Genomic DNA, 19,637 nt, shown 5'->3' on the forward strand with positions numbered 1-19,637 from the left:
AGCCCGTTAAAGACCGGGTAAGACTGGGCTGGGTCACCTTATTAACATTTCACTACCAAGACTTTGCACCCTGTATCATTTGTATAGGCTTCACTGCCAAAATCTATGTGTCTAATTTATTGTTGGCAAGAGGGCTTCCATTATTCACTAAGTATACGTTATTACCACCTTTTTTACCCCCGTTCATTGTATTATACACGCTGATTCCTACCACTAATCATGAGTACAAGGGGAAGTAGGAGCAAAACGGCTCAGGGTGTTGGCCAGATTACAGGCCCGATCGATCAATTCATTATGAGGGCAAATGAGGCGATAGACCAGGGTATCATCCTGTTGGAAAGAAGGGTATCACAAGACCTAGCTATAGCACGAAGGTCCTCAATGGGCCCCTTGGCGTCAGCCAGAACTCCAACCCTGTCAGGAGAAATTGGACCACTTTTGTTGGAAATCCCCGTAGACATTCATAGCATCCCTAATAATGTAGATCTATCCGCATCCCAACTTACAATGGATTCAGAGATAATGGAAGATTTTGAGAAAACACCTGTCTTGGTTATGAGTCTAACCCAAATAGTACTCCCAACCCAAGTGGAATCCCCAGAAAAACTGGAAAGGGGGAGGAGGGAGGGAGCCATCCCCAAAAAAAAGATATAATAAGAAGAAGAAAGAGCGTAAGCAACAACCCACCAAAGCCTCTGTAAAAAACCAAAGACACCGAAACTCCCCCCCTAAACAAAATGACTTAAATTCTACAACCACATCTATAGTCAACCTCTCTCCAACACCGCCTAATGCAGATGCTACAGGTGGGGGGGGGTGTAATCTAAGTGAATCAAATAAACAGCTGCTAGCCAGCATTGGGGAGTTGATTAAGATTCATCTACTACCAATGGAGCGAACTCTAATGAATATTGAAAAACAAATAGCCAAGCTGACTATCCACCCAACCAACCCGACCAACTTAAAACCTTTAGGAGTCACTAATGCGGGGGGTAATAAAGGCACTACTACACAGAAACAACTAGGGCCTACAATAAAAACTAAAACACCTTTAAACATGTCCAATGCACAAGAAAAACCAAAAGTAGCACAGGATAACATACAGATAATACCTGATATCCCTAAAGGACCCATTCAAGCAGACAAACAAAAGCCAATACCACCCAAGACACCAGTACCACAACCTGAGGGAGACAAAAATAAGGGAGGGAGGTCTAGGCACACCATCGATCTTCCACCAGAGGCAAGCCCTTTCACTGTGGTCCTCACAGGGGTCCCAGAACTCCCCGAAAATGTGAGAGAATCCACTTGGTCTCTAAAAAATAAAGTTCAGCAATGGCTTAGCACAAATAGACCTCTTCCCCCCTATCGTAATATTAGAATTTCTATGGTGCGCAGGGTACCCTGGATTGGAGAAACAAAGAAAAGAACATAGGGCGACTGTATCATCATAAATTTTGATGACCCAGGTACAGTCAAATATATTTGTTCATGGCCAACACTGGCAAAAAAAGGTGGAATTGATGCAAATCGTCTATCCTTCTTTTATCCTCCAACATATGCTTATGATCAAGAACCCCCATATAACTGGAACCAATGCTCTGAATGGAACTGGAGCCAAGTAGACCCCCGGAATAGGGGAAGGGACTGGGAGGGTTGGTCCTGGAATCCAAGAAGAGATCAATCCTATACGGAGGGCTGGAGGGGCATACCAACTAGCAACCGATTTACATGTCTAGAAATGGTAGATTGACCAACACCTAGCTTAATATCTACCGAGATAGATGCTATAAACCCCAGGACGCTCATAGCCCAAAGGGGAATCCGTACCCAATCAAACGAGAGGACTTGTCACTCAACTAAATATAAACTAGGTAAAAACAATACTGACCTGTCTATCGACCAAGCACCCCCCAGCCTACACCTATCAGCAATAAGTAATGTATCCTGGGGGATTAACATTCTAACTAATAACAGGGGAGACGAGGAAGTCTTATCGGAAGGCAAGCGAAATAAGTTTCCAGTCCAAAGAGATAGTGTAGGAAAAAATGGGAACTCAATCCAGTTAAGAGTGGGGTCAAGTCAAATGGGGCCAACTCGAAAAGATTCCAGGGACAATCTGTCCATTGTAACATGGAATATTGCGGGACTTTCCAAAAAAGCCACAGACCCAACTTTTTTGAACTTTGTCAATAACTTCGACTTAATATGTCTTCAAGAATGTTGGGATCTGGAACCTACCAACTTAGATGGCTTTAGCACTAACTTTACTCCGGCTATACAGACTAGTAAAGGCAGGAGCACAGGCGGTCTCTGCATGTATGCTTCAAATATGGCAAACATGACAGTAGAGAGCCTGGATTCCGAGCAGGATAAGAATAAGAATAAAAACAAAAATGATAAAATTGGACACTCAATCCAGGCATTTATAGTGAACGGGAAAGGGGCCCATAGCTTCTTGTTGATTAATTTATATATTAATATTGCGAGGACGACCAAGCAGAGTTTATGGATGAGCTATCAAATGCCCTGAAGTGAGGAATGGGAAGGGATAAAGTAGACAGATGTGCCATAGTGATGGGCGATTTTAACTGTCATTTATGCCCTCACAGTGGATCGAATGTTTGTGATATAAGATGCCTTAATGGCGAACCAAGCACCCATTTCGAACATACCCACCTTGGAAATTTAATGAATAAACTAATACATGACCGGGATTTAGGCTTTGTTAATGAGCTCACCGAGCCAATGTATAATTACCAACCCACTTTCCACGGGAGGGGGACATATTCCTTAATAGATTTCATGCTGATGTCCAATAGGCACTATCGAAGTGCTATGGCTTTTAAAAATGAGGACATCGCTATGAGTGACCAATTTCCGATAAGCGCAAAATTTGATGCAGGCCTTAAGGTCAGTCAGACATCGGATTTGACGGAAACCTTACACTGTCACTCGATCTCCCTGGCACGTACAAATGGTTATTCTATAAAATGGTCCAAGGTAAACCCGAATTTTTTTTTTAAAGATCTGATCATGGATGATCTTGATCAATTTGTGATATGCCTTGAAGAACCCTTTAACCCGTGCGCAGTAAAAGCGGCCTTTGGAAAAATAGCAGCCACAATCAAGAAAAACTTGATAAGGAAGCATAGAGAAGATGACAGGGATAAGTCTGTGGGTTGGTTCAACTCTGAATGTTCAAAAGCCCATAATACCCTTAAAGACACATTAAAAAGAGTACCCAAAAATGTATTAGAAATTAGAACTGCTCGACTAGTATATAAACAGTCAATTAAGAAACGAAAAAGGGAACTGAAAGATGCTGCCTGGGAGGCGCTACTAAAAGCTACCACCCTGAGGGATAATACGGCCTTCTGGAGGGAAGTAAACGCACCTTTTTTTAGGGAGAGGACGACAGACCTCCTAGAAATTGCTATAACAGAGGACGTCTGGATCAACCACTTCACAGATTTATATAAAATAGATGACTTGGTTGAACCACATAACCTCGATCCCTGGCTGTTAAATGAGAGTGACTTACAGAGATCCCCGGCAGACATTTTCCCGTTACAGATACACTTTACACATCCAGAAATAGAACAGGCTATACTGGAAAGTGCAAACTCTAAAGCTCCCAGGCCGGATGGAATCCCAATTGACATATTTAAAGATAATATGTCTTTATGGGCCCCCCTCCTTACAAATGTCCTTAACTCCTATAGCCTAGAAGGTTTTCCAACAACATGGCAGGAAGCTATTGTAATTCCCATCTTCAAAAAAGGAGACAGATCGGACCCAAAATGCTACAGGCCAATTTCCCTACTTGATTCAATGATGAAGGTAGCAGGTAGAGTCCTGTTGAATAAATTACAAACCTGGGCCATAGAAAAGGGAGTTCTTTCAAAATTCCAATATGGATTTGTATCGGGGCTAGGCACTACAGAGCAATGTCTCAACCTGGCCTTGATTACAACTAAATACGCTCTGGTAAAAAAGAGCAATCTATACATGACCTTTGTTGACCTAAGTTCAGCATTTGATTGCCTTAACCACAGAGTACTTTGGAGCCCCCTTATAGAGCTAGGAATTGATTTAAACATACTTGAATTCATGAAGGAATTATACCGAGGGACGGGGGCAATGGTCCGATATGTAAAAAACGGAAAATGCACCAAGAAATTCCCTATAAAAAAAGGTGTCCGCCAGGGATGCATCCTTGCCCCATTTCTTTTTAACTTATACATAAACGGAGTGGCAGATTACCTGGCTAAGCTGGAAGTAGATTACCCCAAAATGAATGGCATGGCAGTACCAATATAACTTTATGCAGACGATGCTGTCATAATGTCAAGAACACAACTAGGTCTGCAGAAAGCACTGACTGGTTTTTCCTCATTTATGGGTTCAAGAGGACTTAGGATAAATGTGGGAAAAACCTTTACCATGTGTTGCACGTTAAAAAACAAAGTAGACTGCAATACTTTTTTAAATCTAACAAAGATAAGCTTGACAAAGAACTTCACCTATTTGGGTATTGTTTTTAATAGTAGGGGATCATGGAACATAGCCATCAACACACGCAACCTGGCCTTCTATCGAGAAATAGGCGCTTTAAAGAAATTTGCTAAAAAACTGGGCGGTAAGCCGGTGCAGATTCTGCTCAATATTTACGCAGCGAAATGTGTTTCCACTGCGACCTATGGCGCAGGAATCTGAGGCATGGCGGACTGTCGAGAGATCCAAATTAGTGAGAATGCCTTTTTGAGATACTTCTTAGCAGTGCCTAGATCTATCTCTACTACCATCTGCCATAACGAACTTGCTCGGGTCCATATCACTGACGTAATTAAGATAAGTCCAATATTGCTTTGGCATAAGATATGGACCTCCAGTGAAACAGATTTTAGCAAGGACGTTATCAGAGACTGTATGGGTCTAGCCGCCTCAAGAAACATACCGTGGCTTTCTTATGTTAGTAAATTTCTAAATTCTATAGGCCATTATGAACTGTTTGAAAATCCTATTTCATGTTCTTTAATTACGAAAAAGGCTCTTAAAATGTTGCCTTGGCTTGTTGGAAGACAGGCGCTCTTATTTAGAGGGAAACAAGCTAACTATTTCCCACCACCACCTCCTGTTGTGCGGAGCAGGTATTCAACCATACCTATCACCATTATACTCCGCCTATACGAGATTATTATTAACAAGGATGAGGACCGACTGCTTCTTCAGACTGACAACATTTCCCACTGTAAATGATTGGTCTGCCAAATTGATTAACTGCCCATGTGACGATGTTTCAAACCAATCAAATATCCATTGCATTTTATTTTGTAAATATTATGAATGGGGAAGAAAGAGACATTTGTTTCCGTTGTTAAAACTATGGGGCCTTAGGCAATGCAGACCACCCTTGAATAAATTATATATGTTACAAGATGAAGTCACTGTGGCAGCAGTAGCTAAATTTCTGAAGTATGTAGTAAAATGTAGAGCGTCGATGGACTGATTACTTTTTATCAACTATTTTTATATATACTATTTTCTGGAAATACCTCATAATAGGTTCTTATTAATTATACAAATTTTAACCTTAGGTATAATGTATTATATATATGGAAATGTTATTTAAAAATTGTATTTAATTGTACTTTTATGGTTTTTATCTTCAAAAATCGAATAAAGCTATCTTTGAATTGAATTGAATATTTGCAGAAGTATAGGGTGGGAAGTTAATTAAGTAAAAATGTATTAGTTATTGGCTTGTAATTTATTAGTACTTAGTTAATGCATAAATAATTATTACATTATTTCAATCTTTATTCGGATAAAAGAAATCCATAAAAGCACAATTCAAGATAATTAATTTTGATTGGGTGCATTTTGGCGCTGGGGACTGCTGGTAGTCTCGTGGAGGTGGTGACATTGTGCAGACTGTTGCAGCATTGCTATCTGGGCCAAGGTGCTTGCTGGTGGTTTGAGTACACGGGTGCCCCACAGCTGTAAGGCGTTGCCATTTGGTCTCTGCTGCTCAAGTGTACCCTGGTTCTGGTGCCTCCCGCCAGCAACGCTTGCTGACTCATGGCCTTCAACTTCGGGGCTTCCGCTCCCGCAGCCAGCGCCGCCCCGGTGATGATATAAAGTGAAGCCCTTGCCTAAACAGGACCTACTTGCTCTCTGCTAACAGTACCGGGGGGACTGCAACGTCTGTCTGCCTTGTTCCAACAGTCCTGGGGGGGCTGCATCCATCACCGCGTCTTGCCTGCTCTGCTGCCATTTTGCGCAGGGGACTACAACTCCTACTGTCCCTCTCACCACGCCTACCACCGTGTCAGAGCAGCAGCACCAGGAAGCTCCATAAAACCACTTGTGGGCCCCCGTGGCGCGGGACACACGCGGGCCTGCCTGGACGCTGCCTGGGCCAAGGGTGGGCCCGTCCACGCCCGCCCGAGGTTGGAGGAGGTCGGGCCGGGCCACCCCCCTGAAAAGTGCTACACGAGAAAGGTGAGTGGTAAACTAGTGACGGTGATATGGAAAGACGTACGGCCAACTTAGGGACACGGACTGCCACCACCATTGACAGCATGCTCGGGAGAGCAGTTAGCATTGTCTCCACAGAGAAAGAGCTAACGGAGAGGAGACTGTCTATGGGTCTGCCCACACCCCACCCTATTGTGCTGGAAGGAGATGAGCTGGGGAACTTTAGCCACCCTCTTCAGATACCGTTGTCACCTAACATTATAGTTAGTACTGTGAGCCACCCACAAACCCAGCCAGATTTTCCTGAGCCGACTGACCCGGAGGGCAATGAGACTGCTGCAGCCCTACTAGATCGGCAATCCCTAAACCTTGTTAGGGACACTACCCAAAGTGCTGTTATAGATCCTAAAATATCAGGGGCCAAAAAGGAAAAGAACTGCGGCAAAACAATTTACCACTAAGAGAAAACAGCAAACTCGCCTTAACACCCATTCCACAGCCTTGAGTACTTGGATACAAGGCACAACGGCTGAACTCCCGGGACCTACAGTCACAAAAACTGACATTACTGACATTACTGTTGATTTCACTGCACCAGAAGCTACTGATCACCCTGTTCACCTTGTTCATTCTACTCAGACCCAGACCGTGCATACAATAGCTCCTACCACTCGGACCAGACTTGGTGACATTTTAATCAACACTATAGTGGACCCGGTGTTTGAGCCTCTGAAAAACTTGATTGATAAACATTTTAATGCTCTCTCGAAACGTTTAGATCGGCTGGAGAATTTGATTAAGAAACCTGACACACAAAAGGCCTATCTAGTACTATCGGTAAAAATGGGGGGGTATGCCTACAATGTTACCAAGTTCGGCTAACTTAAATTCACCCCAAACGAACAGCGACCCTATGTACCCGCCCTGCAACACCGCCTGCTTAACATGCAGCATCCAAAACAACAGCGCCATTTCTAAACTAATTCCCAGTGAGACCCCTCTAACAAGCATAGTGCCTAGTCACAATAGTACCAATAATACAAGCAATAGTTCACCTCGCAATGTTGCGTCGGCTAACCCCACAAATTGGAACCCTATACAACCAAACATTGAAAGCACCTATAGTGGGAATTACAACCTAGACAATCAGGACACTATGCCATCTACAGTTGTTCTCAATCTACCACCTGAAGCGGGTGTCCCTCCTCTAAAGAAAGATCAAACTGAGTCTTGGGAGCAACTTAGGAACAAGAGTGTGGACTAGTTGAATAAACCTAAGGGTTTAAGGATGGCAAGCATCAGTGAGATATTAATGGTGCGCACGGTGGGCTGGGTCGGTACTTCCCACAAGAACATCAAAGGGGACTGTATTGTCATACATTTTAGACACCCACCGTTAGTAAAATGGTTACTGTCAACACAAGTATCCAATACCAATTCTCCAACCCTTATTTGGCCATTGTCTCTGGGGTCCTTTTATAAACCACCCCCGGTTTCACATAACTTTGCTATTCAACACACCACGTATAACCGGTTCTCTGCACTCTCTGCCTTAGAGAGACTAGATTGAACATCACTTTGCCCACCAACTGTCATACCTGCGGTTAGTGGACCCTCATTAGTTGCTATTACCACCGCAGGCACTGAATCGCCCAACCCAATTTTAGATGTGCTTAGTTGGAATGTTGCAGGCCTAGCCTCCAAGTTAAATTTGATGGAGTGGGTTAACCTAGTAAAAAAATATGACATTTTAATGTTTCAGGAAACCTGGTGTACAAAGGAATTGTTCTTAGAAGGTTTTGTGTGTTATAACAGCATTGTATCCAGTCCTAAGGTGGGTCGTCCATCCGACGGTCTTTCGACCTGGATAAACATCTCAGCAGGGGGGAGCATAAAAACCCTGGTAACAAATAACGATAATTTTCAAGCAACAATTTACACAACAATTTTTTTTTTATCCACTTTAATAACAATGATTTCACAACCTTACCAAATAGGCATTTATTAATCTGTTTGAGTTTATCTCCAATTTACAAAATTATAATTAAAACGATAAACTGGTGGGAATTTATTTAGCAGGTGATTTTAATGTTAGACTTTCAAGCAACCCTTGCCTATCTGCTCTTTCTTCGACTACGGAACCTATGAGTAAAAGAGGAGTGGAACTAGTTGACTATCTATAAGCCTGCAACCTAATTATTGCAATGGAAAGAGTTGATGTAAACCAAAATAAGAACTGCATTATACCGACCTACAGGGGCCGCGGTTGCTCCTCTGTAATTGATTATGTTTTTCTATCAGCCTCACTTGCGGATTTGTTAGTAAAAGCAGAGGTTTTATGTACCACTTCAGGCGACCACAACCCAATCTTAATATCCATTAGATTCTCCCCCAAACTGAGTCCTGTGATAGAACCTGGGGCAACTAATTTAGTGGCCTCTGCTGATAGGTTAAGAGTAATATGGAGGGGAATAGAGAATAAAGCCCTATTTGTCATAATGATGAAATCTTATCCACTCTTTATTAGTACCTGTCTGTCATGCTGTGTTTCTGACGCAGAGATCATTGAGGGGTGCAGTAGCTTATGCGCAGGCATTAAACACATGGGGGCAGATTTATGAGGCTCTTGCGCCTCCTTGCGCCGCAATTGCGTCACGTAAAGTGACGTAAAGGCGGCGCAAACAATGCGCCCTATTTACAACGTGACGCATCTAGGAGATGCATCACGTTGGAAACCCCTGCGCCATGAGGAGGCGTTCCTGCGCAGGGGGGGGCGTTCCTGCGCAGGAACGCCTCCTAAAAGTGGCTGAGTGAAATCTATGAGATTTCACTCAGTCACTTTCTACGTCAATTCCCTACGCCTGCTTGAAGCAGGCGTAAGGGTGACGCACCATACATTGAACAGGTGGCCCCTGTGCATTGCAGGAGTCATGTCGCACTTGCGACATGACTCCTGCAATGCGCCGCCCGTGCGCCGAGAGATGCGTCACGCATCTTCACTGCCTTGCACCATGGTGCACCGCATCATAAATGCGGCGCACCATGGGTGGCGGAGCAGTGGCGCACTGTGGCGCATGATAACTGGCGCATCCCTGGGGATGCGCCAGTTAACATAAATCTGCCCCATGAGTTCAAAACCAGCCTTAAAAACTAGTTCGAACCCTAAATGGTTCGATGGCACCTGTTCACGGGCAAATAGGGAACTGCGGGCAGCATTAGCAGCTTCACCCAGGGACGTAACCCCTGTCAGTTCGTTACGATCTCGTTACAAGAAAGCGACCAGGTTGCGAACTGATGAAATCTTAAAAGAACGCTGGGATAATCTTGCCTCTGCTGCCACACTGAATGATGGGAACGGATTTTGGTTGGCTGCTAAAGCTATGAGATCGATGGGTTTAAACATCACTCCCATAAGCTGTAATATAGCGAGTGAATCATGGGAGGCACATTTCGCTAGGATCTATACAGCACCACCAATGACCCTGGACATTAGTATTAGCCCCTCAGCTGCCAAGGTACTTATATCAGTCACAGAAGTAGAGGATGTCATACACCAAAGTGTAGGGAATAAAGCCCCAGGTCCAGACGGGCTCTCTATTGAACTTATTAAACCAGAACCTGAATTTTGGGCACCTCTTTTATGTAACGTTTTTAATAACTTGTCCAAAACAACTATCCCCGGGACTTGGACCACTAGCATTATACTGCCGATTTTTAAAAAAGGCGACCAATCCGACCCTAGTTGTTATCGTCCTATCTCCTTGATAGATAACACCTTGAAAATCTTAGGAAGGGTTGTGTTTAATAATATTCGGTCTTGGGCGGAGACGGATAAAAAAAAAAGATAATTAATTATGTTATATGGGATTTTATAACAAGCTCAATTACTTCTGGAGTATCCTGGCGCGAGGGAGGCGATGCAAGAGGCAGAAGCTACAGGAAGGAAAGCGAAAGATTAAGGTGTCATTTTAAACAGGTGGGTCTTAAGCGCTTTTTTAAAAAGCGCATAGTTCTGGTTAGAACGGAGGGCCAGAGGGAGGGAATTCCAAGCCACTGCTGCTTTCACAGCAATGGATTGTCCTCCAAAACGGACGCGAAAGTAGGGGTCTTAAAAATAATCCGTTGTGACACCGGCAGCCAGTGCAGACTGCGCAGATGGTGTCGGACACTAATCCTCCTTGAGATGCTAAAAAGGAGTCTGGCAGTCGCATTTTGAATTATCTGGAGACGGTTGGTCAAATATGTCGTAGTGCGCACTGCAAAAACAACAGGTGATGGACAGAATGCAGAACAATGTCATACATTCACCCCAGTACAGAGATCTGGGCCTAAATCCATCGTTTTTTTGCACTCCACACCACCCCAGGTCAGACATGGCCATATGCAAATCATCCTTGACCCTGTGCCTCATGGGAACAGTCCAGCCCGAACTGCCAAACCATGTCTTTCCTGGACCGGAATTAAGCATCCAAGGACCGGTTTCTGGCTATCAGCCTTCATCAGCCTGGATAGCTTGACTCCAGTGGTGTGGAGAGCATGGGACTCACGTCTGAGCATACCCAGCCCACTCGGGGAGACAAAGGCAAAAACAACAGGTGATGGACAGAATGCAGAACATTGTCATACATTCACCCCAGTACAGAGATCTGGGCCTCAATCCATCGTTTTTTGCACTCCACACCACCCCAGGGCATTGGCGTAGTCGAGGCGAGAGAGAATGAGCTCTCTCGCCACTGTTTCTCTTGCCGATCTTAGAAGAAGAGGGAACATTTTTCGGAGAGCCTTAAGAGTGCCAAAGCAGCCACAGGTAAGTTTCTTAATGTGAGCCTCAAATTGTAAGTCTTCCCCAAACCACACCCAGAGATTTTTTGCCGGATTGCCCATAGAGCTAGGGAATGGAAAACCTGCAGGCCACAAGGATTCTCTAAAATGTGAGGGAAACTGCCCATGAAGTAAAATTTCAGTTTTATATTCATTACACTTTAACTGGGCAGAAGCCAGCCAATTGAAGACTGAAGAGAGACAGGTCAGGGCGGAATCAGCATCCAAGTCCATAGCTGGTCAGGTGAACAACAGCTGTGTGTCATCAGCATAAGCTATTATTTTGGCGCCCAGTTGTTCGGCCAAAACAATCATAGGGGTCATGTATATATTAAACAGTAACGGACTTAAAGTAGACCCTTGGGACACCCCGGTGGCAAGAAGCTTAGCCGATGACGAAAAGGGGGAAGCTAGACATGCTGAGTCCGGAAAAAAATAAAAAAATTCAGCCACTCTAAACCCAGACCAGTGACGCCAATGGCTGACAGACGGGCAAGAAGAAGCTGATGGGGAACCGTGTCGAACGCGGCAGAGAGGTTCAATAATATTAGAGCCGCTCTGCCGCCTGCGTCCAAACAGTCCCTAATGGCCTCCGAAATTTCCACCAATGACGATTCCCTGCTGTGAGCGGCATGGAATCCGGACTGAGCAGGGTGGAGGGTGGAGGATGTTTCACCAAAAGTGTTCAATTGGCGGAAGGCAATCTTTTCACAGACCTTAGCCAACACCGGCAGTAAAGAGATTGGCCGGTAGTTGGCTGGAACTGCCGGATCCAAAGCCACTTTCTTCAGCAGTGGCAGGAGTTTGGCCTGCTTCCAGCATTCCGGAACTGTCGCCGACCTGAAGGAGAGGCTAACAATTTCGGTAACCTCATAACACACCACCTCGGCCACCCCGCCAAGAACGCGCGCAGGACAGGGGTCAGTTGGTGATCCTGATTTCAAGGATTTTAGGACTGCTAAGGAGTCAGCTCCAGAAGGTGGAAAAAATTCCTCGAAAGCGTGAGCCCTCGAAAAGGGAAGAGAGGAGTGAAGAGGAGCTGAGAAGCTCTGACTGAGGCAGGTGGTCCGCATACTAGCCTGGATCCCTGCTATTTTGTTTTTAAAAAATGAGGACGAATCCTCACACCAGCCCGCAGAAGATGGCACTATTGGTTGCTCGGCGCAGGGGGAAAGAAAGCTGTTGACAATAGCGAAAATTTCCCTACTGTTATTGTTGGCTTTAGAGATCCTACCCGCAAAATATTCGCTCTTAGCCATCCTGATGCTAGCATAGTACTTCCTCTGAGCTGTTCGTAATATCCCCTTAGCGGTAGGACAATAAGAAAGCCGCCAGCGTTTTTTAAGTCATTTACAGCCGAGGTTAAGCTCTCTTAAGGCAGGCGAGAACCAGGGCTTAGAGGGGGTGGAGCTATTCTTGGATCTAACACTCCCTTTAGAGGAGGACTCCACCCCCGAGCAGATCCAGGTGTTAAAGGCCTGCACAGCAGTGGTCAGTTCCGAGCCTAACGCTGGGCGGCCCATACGAAGGGCATTAAACAGGGCAAACAGATTAATCTTCTGGGGACAGGTATTAAACTTGTAATTGGATTTTTTTTCTTTCAAAGACCAGGAAAACCTGATCAGCCTATGATCCGACCAGGTAAGAATTTCAGGGTCCAATAGAGATAAGGAAAAATTGGAGCACACCACATCCAGGATATGGCCCCCGGAGTGTGTAGGCAACGTGACCCATTGGGTTAGTTGGGCTAGGCTGAGAGACTCCAACAGATTTTTGGAGTCTGATAGCTCGCCCACCTCTGTATGGATGTTGATGTAAATTATGTTATTATATTTAAAAGATGATTTGGTGCAAGCTGTTTTGTTTGTAGGGGTAGAGGTTGGGAAGTTAATTAAGTAGTACTTAATTATTTATTAAATCATTGTTCATTATTGATTAGTTAATTGATCATTAATTAGGTAGATAGTGTAATTGTTAATTGTAATGCTATTTTAAGATGGTAGGTGTTTATTTTAATGGGATATAGGGTGGGGAGTTAATTAAGTAATAATCAATATTCAGTTAGTTGTTATCTCTAACTTAGACATTTCAAATGTTATAATTAAGTAGTTAGCTTATTAATTTTATTTTTGATGCAGTTATTGTTGTTGACTAGGGCTGGAAGTTACTTAATTATTAATAATTGAAAATGTGTAAGTATGTGTTAATATTTATTTCATGTATTAATTAATATATTAATTGTGTTGTTTTTATTTTAAATATATTTTAATCGTGTGATTCTATGTTTGTGGGAGTATATTATGGAATTCAAATTAAATGATCAATTAATCATAAAATTTTAACATTTTAAATTAAGTATTGTTTTTATAATTATTAATGTTATACTGTTTTTGCAGTTATATATAACATGTTTATAATAATAGTTATATATTTTTAGTTAGGTAATAAAGTTATTAAAATATGTTTTATTTTTTAATTGAAATACTTTTCCTACTATCGCATAGACTGGAGTGGTAATAGTAAATGTTACTTCTTTGGTGTCCAACACGTTCCCTTCTGAAGCACAGACTGGAGTGGGAATAATACATTTTGCCCCTCAGAAATCCAATGCTTTCCCTAATGTTGCACAGACCGTAGAGGGAATAGTACCTTTCTCCCCCCCCCCCCCAGAGCCCAGTGCTTTCCATACTGTTGCACAGACTGAAGGGTGGATAGAAAATGGTACCCCCTCCAATGTCCTTTCCACACTGTTGCACAGACTGGAGTGGGAATAGTTTATTTTACCCCTCCAGAGGGCAAAGCATTCCCTACAGTTACACAGACTGGAGTGGGAATAGTACATTTTACCCAATGTCCAAAGCTTTCCCTACTTATTGGAAACAGCCTATCTGCAGAGTGTAATAAAATGAAGTACACAATGTAGAGAGTGAGAGAGATCCCCAAAAGGTAGATAAAGGTAAAAGTAGAAAATACTAACTCTCTTTATGTGGTAGTGTGGGCGAGCACATTAGTAGTTAGGCATTTGTTTTGTTTTAAATTCTCTTTTTATTGAACAGTAGTGATGGTATAGTGACAGGCCACATGGCCACACAGTAATGACACATAATAAAAAGGCCACATGAACATGCTCACAGATTACATCGAGTTAAGCATTTGTTGGACTCAATGAGTCAATACATGAGACACTCACTCAAGAATAAAACTGAGACCAATTTTTAAAAATAACAGTGATGTTTATATAATTTTTAAGACTGTAAAGACAGCTCTAGGTTAAAACCTTTCGGAGATGCGATTTTGAAAAGTTCAATAAATTTACCACTTCTATGTGCAATTACACACCATTGGAAACAATCACGAAAAGCTAAAAAATGCATAGAAATTCAGGCTAAGTTTTCATGAAGTTCACCTTCTCATTTATGTCAATGTTGGGACCAGGTCCAAAGTTCCAGGAGTGTTCCTGATCAGCCGGGAGCAGAGGTGCAAAAGTCTTTTTAAGCTTGTGCGCAAAGACAGAGGGGGCCACTCGAAAAAACACAGCGCAGAGGTATTTGCAGGCAAGTCTGGTGGGTCTCATTGAAGGGAGGGGTTACAAGGGCCTGGGAACCACAGGAGAAGGGCTGGTTGGTCGGTGCTGTCGATCGTGGGGTCAGGTGCAGATTGAAAACATCAGCCAGGCGTCATGCGTCTTGAGGTCCTTGCAGTCAGGAGCAGGCAAATTGGAGAGATGATCTATGGACAGCTGGGCAACTCAGGATGTGGTTCTCAGTTGTTCCGATGTCCCTCGACGGGTGTTTGCTTCTTGTGCTTCAGGATTCCATAGTGGACTCTTATTCACTGCATTGTCCATTGGGGGTCTGGTTCCCCAGGTAAGCTGTGGTTCCAGTAGGTCCTACTGCCCTGATGGGGAGTCAGATCTGAAACTCTGGAGCTGTTGGACCTTCATCAGGGAGTAGCACTTCGAAAAACTGGACTTCACTGGATCGGTACCTGCGGTGTTCAGGGGAGTGATACCTTCACTTAAAGGGAGATTCTTTGTGATTTTCTGAAGGTTTGAGGAGCTCCAGGGTTCTTGGAGTCCTCTCAAGTTTCAGGACAAAAGAGCAGCAGTGATTGTCTCGTCCTTGGAGCAGCAGGCATAGTTTGGCACATTTTCTTTTTTTTTTTTTTTTTTTGAGCAGCGGGCCTTTATTTGTCCTGGCATTCTCTTGTCTGCCAAATCTGATGTTCAGGTCTTGGGTTGCCACCAAAATACTGAATTATAGGGATGTTGAAAGGGGAGACAGGTAGTAGCTAATGGGCTAATTAACTTTGGGGTGTCTACACCATCTAGTGACCACTTCCTGTGGGAAGAGGTACTACCCTTTCACTGATGGGAGTTGTTTTCACCAACTCAAGATGGTGGAATTTCAGGAGAGGGGTTCACCTAGTCTCCCCACCCTAAACATGGTACAGGTTGAAGGGTGACCCTCCTCCTTCACTTACTAATTTCCCCACCTTTTCTCCTACCAAACATGGAGCAGGAAAAGGGGCTTGGCCTCCCCAACTATCTGGAGGTTACTAGTTTGGATTTGAAAGGCAGTATTGCCTTTGAAGCTTCCCGTTCGGGAAGGCCTTCCTGTCCTGGAGGAGGTGTGCAGCACCTCCACCCAGAGTTTGTCTCGTGCTTTGAGTGTTGGCTCTCACCCTATGAGGTTAGAAACATGTCTGATAGTGGCAGGCTGGCAAAAACACAGCAGGAGCCACACCAGTGAATGGTAAGTTTCATGGTGAACCTCCAAATGGGTCTCCTGTGTTATTGTATTAATACATCCACTCCTAGAATCAGCTAGGATTTATTAAGACAAGATGTGTGGTACCAAACACCTTAGAAACAAATGAAGCCATCATGGAGTTATGAAACTCATGTTGACAAGCATCCAGTCCTTGTACTCTTTATAGCTTTCCTGCCTTAGGGATACAGGCCTGCAGTAGTAGTGGCTTACCTCTATCCTATGAAGTGTATGTGTGGCATTGAACAGGGTTGTGTGCCATACTGACTCCTTAGTTTTTCTCTGCAGCAGTACATGCAGCCTGTAATGACAGTGTATAGCCCTGGTGAGGGGTCCCTGGGGTGACACAGCCAGTGATTCAACCCCAGAGGACCCTATTCAGTACCCATGCCTTAGATACTAAGGGTACCACTTACTAGTGCCTTATAGGGATACCACTTACTAGTGGCTTCTAGGGGTACCTGCAGGGGTGCCAATCGTGGTACAGTTTCTAGAAAGAGAGCTGGCACTGGGAATCTGGTTAGCAGGGACCTAGTGCGCATACATTTCGAAACCACATCAGGCAAAATGAGGGGGCAAACTGTGAGAGGTTGGTTTAGTATGCGGTGCTCACTTATGCAAGTGTAGCAACTTGCACTAATCCAGACAACCCTGATGGTGATTTTAGTGGTCTTAGACAACCTGAGAAAGTTCTCTAAGTAGTAGCAGTGAAGTGCAGCTTTCAGGCTCAGTCCAGAAGTCCAGAAGTCCAGAAGGAGTGTAAAGCAGCTTGTTTGACCAGTACTTAATCTTATGGTATAGGTTAAGTTAAAAAGAATCACACAGTGTGGTGATAAAAATATGTATTTTATTACACTCACTAACACGTTGTATTATATCCTACAAACACAATATACATAATACTTAGGAATACTTAGCTAATAGAACCCGTAAGCAGCACAAATACACAGAGGTCTTCAGAGGGAGACCAAACCAAATACTAAAATAGTAGAATGCGAACCATGACTTCAGTCAAGAATGGACCAAGAACACATAGAAGAGCCAGGGACCCAAGTAACGAACCGAAGTGAGTACCTATAAACTCCACGTAGGTCATGTAGAGTGGGAACATGACCACGTTCTTAATGTTAGTCAATAGGTAAGTTCTGGTTGCAATTTTAAAGAAGAAGGACCATTCCCAGTGGACCCTGAAGAAACCCTGTGGAAAATGGAAGGTTGGAAAGTCACATCACCCGTGGATACCCCAGAAACCACGATACCCAGATCAGGGATGCTGGGTGCATAGGCGTCAATTGACGTCGGAAACAGCCGTAGCCCAAAATGAAGGTTCAGGAAAGAGGCCACTGGAGAAGAAGACAAAGAAGTCCGATGGAGCCCAAAGGTGTATCCAGGATGAGAGGTTCCACTGATGTCGGTGATGCAAGGGAGGTTGATGGTGCCTTTGAATTTGCAGCTGTGCAGACCAGGCATTGCTGTAGAAGTTCAGGAGGCATTCCCAAGCTGTCTCATGTCAATTGTCGAGAGCCCAGGGGTCAGTGTCAGGCAAGGCACCAACAAGCCTGGGCAGCGCTAATCAACTTAGTCAAATATAAAGGGGCAGTGTCAGGACCAGCAAGGTCCAAGTGACTAACCTCAAGCAGGTAAGTCGGAGCAGGCCCGGGCCAGCACGGAAGCCCACTGGAGCCAAGGAAGACCCTCAAGAGGACCCAAGGGCCAAAGGCACAGGAATCACAAGAGAACCTTGAGTAGCTCACCAATGAAGAAGGCCCACGGTGCGGAGGAAGTGGTGAGGGCAAAGATCTTGGCTGAAGGAGTTGCTTGAGGATGGAGCTTCTTGGAGCTTGAAGATCTCTGGAGGAGAGAGTTAACAAGCCTTGGCAATGACAAGTTAATATGGTACACTGGGGTGCTGTTCCAGTGGTTCCGACGAGAGATACTGGCATCAAACTCTGTATGAAGACAGTGCAGGTCTTACAGGGGTTACAGAAGCACCACCTTTGTTGCTGAGCCTTTCGGAGTCCATGGGAGCCAAGGATCAGCAGACCGGTCACTCCTTCATTCCAAGGGCGATTCCTTCAGGTGTCTTGGATGTCCACAGGCCTGGTGAACCTGTATGGGGCACCGGACTGAGTTGGAGTTTTTTTGCCAACTTCACACTCCCAGCAGAATGCGAAGCTGGAAAAACTCCACAGACTCCTCTGTCAGAGCAACGTTCCTGACTCACCCTTACCCTTAAGTATCCTTAGAAAATGCTTCATATGATTCAGGGGTCCCTCCCAAGGAAGAGCTGGACAGTGGGTAAGATACTCCTTTGTCCAGTTTCATGCCAGAGCAAGAGCCATCCGCTCCCTGAACTGGTTTCAACTGGAGTATGCAAGGAGAGCAACTTCAAGCAGTCACAGTGGTGCTGGAAAGTGCCCCCACCCTGCTCCAATAGACAGTACTGTCAAAATAGTGGGGAGGGCCATTATCAATCACCTGCAGTCATGGGTTAAATAAATAAATCTTATGTGTGCCTCAGTATGGTTTTCATCCTGGGCTCGGTATGGGGGACCAGTGCCTGAACTTACATCTGACCATAAAAAAATATACAGTTGCTAGGCGCTGCCCACTGCACCTGGTCTTTTGTTACCTCTCCACAGCCTTTGATTGTGTGAATTGAACTAAATTATGGCTAAAATTATACAAATTGAGGGCGGATGTTACATTTAATATTTTCTGAATGGCCTCCATGAAAACTGAGTGCTAGGGTTTGGTACTGCTAGAATTGAAATGCCTCACCGCCATTTTGTTCGTATTATACCTGATATTATGTTAGCATTCATGTGGCAATTTTATTTGATTCATGTTGTATGCACATGCAATTAATAAGTATAGATGTTATGTATATTAGGCTGGCATCTGTGTCGCCATTTTCTTTCAGGCAGCCTCAATTTTGCCATATGATTGAAACTAAGCTTTTGTTTCATGTTGCTTGTCTCAGCAGAAAGCTGCTTGGAGGCGTTTTCATCTCCAAGGTTAGGCCTCACTGAAGCATGAGAAAGTTGCTTGTTAGAGCAAACCTTTCCCTGAGATAGAGGTTCGCTCCTACTATTCCAGTTGTAAGCACAGACTGTATGACCTCACCAGAGAGATACTGTGTGCCCTGTTTCAGACTCTTAGCTCATCTTTGTGTGCCCCTTTGTTCAAGCTGCCTCCCTTTGGAAAGTTACAGAGTGGGTGTGTCACTGCTCAGTTGTAGAAATGTATATTTGCTGCCTTTATGATGGAAAAAGGCAGTCCCTCATCAGCCATTACAGGAGGCTGGTCAGAATGGACTCCGCTGCAGCGTAATATTGATAAAATAAGTGTGGTGTGTATTCTCTACTGTCTGATCGTCTCTTCATTGTTTGGAGGGCAGAGAGGTGGTCGTGAGTGACCTGGGTGACCCAAATTGGGCCACTTCCTTCAGTGCGGACAGGCAGGCAAACCCTCTGATTCCTTTCCTTTAGCCAATGGCATGTGTCAGGAGTGCCTGCTTGCTTGTTTCCAGTCCAGGGAGGACCTGGTCTGGCAGTTCGGGCT

Source organism: Lissotriton helveticus, chromosome 12, assembly GCF_964261635.1.
Source record: "Lissotriton helveticus chromosome 12, aLisHel1.1, whole genome shotgun sequence".
Taxonomy (NCBI): Eukaryota; Metazoa; Chordata; class Amphibia; order Caudata; family Salamandridae; genus Lissotriton; species Lissotriton helveticus.